This window comes from Phascolarctos cinereus, unplaced genomic scaffold (genome assembly GCF_003287225.1).
Source record: "Phascolarctos cinereus isolate Bilbo 61053 unplaced genomic scaffold, phaCin_HiC Scaffold_2;HRSCAF=192, whole genome shotgun sequence".
Lineage (NCBI taxonomy): Eukaryota > Metazoa > Chordata > Mammalia > Diprotodontia > Phascolarctidae > Phascolarctos > Phascolarctos cinereus.
In genome coordinates this window covers 398,571,326-398,576,864 of record NW_027555625.1, presented here as the reverse complement: position 1 = coordinate 398,576,864, position 5,539 = coordinate 398,571,326, and positions in this window count along the sequence as shown.

Here is a 5,539-nt window from a genome sequence, read left to right as displayed (position 1 = left end):
ATTGCGAACATAGTAGAATTTGGAAGCAACTTGTAAGGTAAACTTCGATCTGTTACAAAGTTCTAAAAGATGTTCTTAAAAGACTAGCTTGTGGGCATAGAGAAGAGGAAACAATGATCCTTGAGAACAAGAATGACTTCAGCAGTGCCAAATTAATCTCATTATCTTTTTTTTTCTTCACAGTGTAATTGGTAAATGAGGGGAAAGCTAGTTTACTAAGAATATATTAAAACACTGAACAAATATCTCTTGCCATGCATGTCGATAAAAGAGAGAGAGAGAGATGTGGGCAAAATACTTAGGTGGATTTGAAACCAGTTAAATGACTGAACGCAAAGAGTAGTCATCCATAGGTTAATGTCAACTAGGAAAAAAGTTTCTAATAGAGTTCCTGAAGAAGCTCTCCTTAGCCATGGGTTCTATGTGTGCTGTGTGTGTGTGTGTGTGTGTGTGTGTGTGTGTGTGTGTGTAAAACAGTTCTGTGCAGTTTTATATGAAGGCATGGATAGTATGTGTATCAAATCAAGATATTATACAGAATTTGGAATAATAATTAATATGCTGTAGTATTGGCATTAGATCTGAAAAAAAGTTCTTTAAAGGGCAATTCTAATAACACACTTTAATAGAAAAAATTTAAAGTGATACTAGAAATGTTATTTTCATCCATGATTAAAATCCTTGAGAGATGATTGGCTATCAGGTCTTCGGGATGTTGCAGATGCACTTTGAGATTTCATGATTTCATGATCCCTGCATTATGCCTAACATAACTGTTTTTGTCAGTGAATCATTAAAGTTATATAATTGGGAGTCCCTTAACATCTTTCTGAGACTTCTTATACTGCATCAATAATTTACCCTCAGAATGTCCACTATCATAGTACAATGTATAGGTATCTAACATAATCATTGGAGAACTTTTTTGTCTTGTTTTGCTTTTAGATAACAAGACCAGCCATTGATTCTATTTCAAGTATGTAGGAAGAAGTGTTTACTTTCACTGGCTATAATGAAGTCAAAGGAGAAATAATATTCAATTACTTGCTTGTCAAGCCATAATGGAAATATGTTGGATAGGCAATCACAGAGAACATCCAAAGAATATTTGCTTTCAAGTTATGTGGAGACATGACTGACCAAAACTGTAGCAATTGATGGTTTTTAATCTTGTAGCTCAGAGGGATGAAGGCAGAAGGGGTAGGAAAGGGAGAGAGGGCATAGGAACAGAGAACCATGTACAAAGAAAACAAGAAATGAGCCTAACTCAAAAACCTTTTTTCAAGATGATTGACTCTCTTCCAGTGTCAGTAGTGTGATTCATTTTAATCTTTTTGGCATTCGCATCTCTCTGTTGATGAGCAGCCAGTGATGCTGTGTTGCAACTAAAAATGGCTCTTTTGGTTATGAACATCTACTCTAAATAAACAAAAAGTGGCCAGCAAAATTTCAAGGACACATAAAAATAGATCTTTCTCCATTTCTTTCTACTTTGTCTTCTAGACTCTCCCCTTTACAATGACTGACTTGTGTTACAGTACTTACACTTTTACTACTTTTTAAAAACCAGTTTCCAGAATGGAGACACTTTCTGCCTTTACAATATCACAGTGCTATGCCTTTATGAGTTCTATGCCTTTTCCTTTACATCATTTGAAGTGAGTGAAGCCTTTGAGAAGCTTCATTATCTAAACACACTTAGACTGATGAAGACTAGATGTATAATTTCCCAGGATGAATAATTTCCAAATATTGAGTAATGCAGAAAATTTTAATACTGCATATCAATCTGAATGTCCCAAACCAAGTATAGGGCCCAGTGGCTTAATAGTCTCATGTTATATATGAAGATTTGAGTTCAAGTCTTGATATCCAGCTGAGGGAAAATCAGTTCAACATCTTTTTCATTTTAGCAGTTAATGGCAGAACTCAAAAGTTTGTAAAGTTCGTCCATGCTTTTGATGGAGAAAAAAGTCCTGTACCTAGTCCTTTTTTTCAATTTTCAGTCTGCAAAATTGGTCAATAAGAAAAATCAGTAGTAGTATTTATGATCTTCCTGCTTCTAGACGTAGGGGAAAATGTTCATCTTCAATATAGTTAGAAAAAAAGGATAATGAGTCATACTCTTATGAATTAAAGGCCATATTTAAGTGGGGATGAATTTGGGCAACTCAAACAAAAATGAATCATTTTGCCATTCATAGCCTTATTTTATTATAGTTAATGGTGTTACTTATATTGTATAAGTAGCTTATAACTAAAATTTGAAATATGTTTTAAACAGTTAAGGTAATTTAAAACACACTACTAAATGATTTAATAAAGCACTTCATTCAAGTAATTTATTTTCTAGCATAATTCTTGCATACACTAAACATCTGAGAAATATTTATTGAAAAAATAAATGAAATAATTAAGTTTTAATAAATTAGGGCATAAAAACAGTATAAATCAGTACACGCACTACACATTTAGCTTCTTGAGACAGGGAATGGAAGACAGTATTATAGATTTAGAACTGGAAAAGGGCATTAGAGATCATGCAGATCAACTATCTCTTTTCAACAGGCTAGAACACTATGGTACAGAGAGGTTTGGTGACTTGTCCAAAACTATACAAGTAATGACCACTTGGCCAAACTGGTATTTGAACTTTTGGTTCACCTGACTCCAAGTCGAGCACTCTTTTCAATCTACCAGTTATTTAAGTCTTACTTATCTTGGTAATCCCCAGTACGCCTTAGAACAATGTCTTTCATGGTGAAGGCACACAATAGAAATGTTTTTTGACTAATACTGACTTTATATACTGTGTTCAGGTTTGCAAATTATGATGCATATATTTCATTTGAGTTTCATACCTTGTAAGGTAGGGACTACAGATTTTATTATGTCTGCTTCAAAGATGAGGAGCCAGGACACACAGAAATTAAGTGACTTGTCCATACCACAAAGGTAATACATTATAGAGGCTGTAGTTGAAACTAGATTTTCATCATTCATTGTTCAATACTATGTTGCTTCTGGAATGAATGAGTGAATAAATGAGTAAATGAATTAAGGTAATGACCCCCATTGTTGTGTTTTCTTGGCCATTTAATCTTGAACTTACTGAAAAATACACCCTGGTTTTTAATACTTTACATCCATTGAGTCTTACACATATTAGTTACTCAGTAACTGTATGGTGATTAATTACACACTATTGCAAAAGTATAAAGTATAGAAAATAGATATGTTAGGTTCCATAGAAATTACTGTAATCCTGTGGGTCAAACACTATGCACATTCTTTCACAGGGAAAACTGAGTAATATTCTGGAACCCAATCCTGTGTGATGAAAAATTTAGTATCTCTAACAATCCACCTAGAATAGCTCAATAGCAAGCCATTAAGTCTTACTCAAAGCAACTCACCACGGTAGGCACACTCTTAACTGTATCTCAAATATCACTGGGGCATTGATAAAGGTAGACCAAAACTTATGACTATATCACCATATCACCACAATAAAAAAAAACGTTAGGGTTTTGATAAATGAAAAAAACAAACCTTTCCCCAAGAACTTGAAAATAAAACTTCTCTTGCAGTTTAACTAATATACACAAAAGTTATCTTTAGCTTCTCAAGGCTCTTCACATTGTAAGGATTTCAATTCAATTTGATTCAATCCAATCTAATCCAAGAAACATTTTAAACAATCTGCTTTATTCCAGATACTATGCCAGGTGTTAGGGATATAGATATAAAGGCAAAGAGAAAGAGAGAGAGAGAGAATCTTTTAAGGATTGAAAGAAGTTTTGCTTTCAAGTCCCTGAAGGAATGTTACTCTTCTCAGACACTAAGGAATGTTTAAGAGAAGTACTAAGAGTACAAAGATGTGTGCATATGACTAATACTCAAAATCACAGCAAATAAGGAATACCACTGGCACTCATATACATACAGAGTCCTTGAAAGGACCTTCCTCAGCTTCTAGCAGGCCTGTTTTGACTACGCTAAAACCAACAGGAAAAAAAAGAATGCAAATCTAGAAACACAGCATCACAACGACCTATGTGCAAAGAGTCTAAGTATTGCCTCTTAAAATTTCTTTTTTTTTTCTTTTTAAGGCAACTGGGGTTAAGTGACTTGCCCAGGGCCACACAGCCAGTAAGTGTCAAGTGTTTGGTCTGAGGCCAGATTATAACCCGGGTCCTCCTGACTTCAGGGCACATGCTCTATCCACTGCGCCACCTAGCCCCTTTGCAATTTCTATTCAGGAAATGCTATACTTCTTTTATAAATATGCAAATATATATATATATATATATATATATATATATATATATATATATACATACATACATATACATATATATATTTATTTATTAAGGTTTTATTCCTTATTTTAATTTCTTAAAATAAGAAATATTTATGTTACAAGTATTGCTATTCAGTTCTTAAGTGCATCTCATTTTGAATACTCATATGTTTGTCTATTATTACTGATTCTGCAAGGCATACTATAACTATCACTATTCCATGTGTATCTCCAAGAGCAACAGTAAGAAGCACAATGCTTTTTGTTTTGTTTGTTTTTAATTTTACCCTCACAGAAACATGTTTGTAGCTATTGATATCTTGACATTTTCAGATGTTCATTATTTCAGCATTTAACAACAGGAAAAAGAAAAACTACTCGGGAATAAGCATCCTACTTTTAACAGGTGAGTAAAATTTACCCATATTTCAAATATGAATTATTATTCAATCAGTATTGCCATTTTATTTTCCTTTTTACTTTATCATAATTTAAAGTTTCAAGTTTGGGACGTGTTGCAAAGTGAGAAATACATCAGATGCTTATCTGTAAAAAATTCAAATTTGAAAACTCTGGGGACTGATTGATGAGCATTCTTCAGATAAATAAAATTACATTCATTATAGATTGATTCATCTATTAAATTTCTTTTGTCACATTAAGAATGACCAAAGTTTATATAAAATATTTTTGAATATTCTCACTACTTTATTATGTGATAATATTGAATAATACTGAAAAAAAAACTAACACCATGATTTGTCTTTGGCAAATACACTCAGAATTCCCCCATAGATTTTCACAGACTTAAATAAAGAAGGAGATAATGTACAAAGATATATGTTTTTCATTCAGCCTCCCTGAATTCTTTAAGGACTTTTTAGGCTCATTTCTTAGCTGCTGGTAACAAGGAGGACATCTGGGACATGAAACTTATCCTAACTTCATAAAAAGTTCCCTTTCATTCCTATTGCTTTCTTGTTTAGGAAGGAAACCTATTTCATTTTTAAGATCTGCTGTTGCATCCTGACATCACCATTTGTTGGCCTTGTCACTCACAGGTAAATCACTTAATTTGATAATTTAGAATCTCAGTATCCATATCTAAAAAAATGGGGATCAGTTGTACTCACCGATTGTTTTGAAATGTTGAATGAAAAACATTTCGTAAACTGAAACAACCTAGGACAATAAGCTATTGTCACTGATCAATCAATAAGCTTGTATTATGAACCT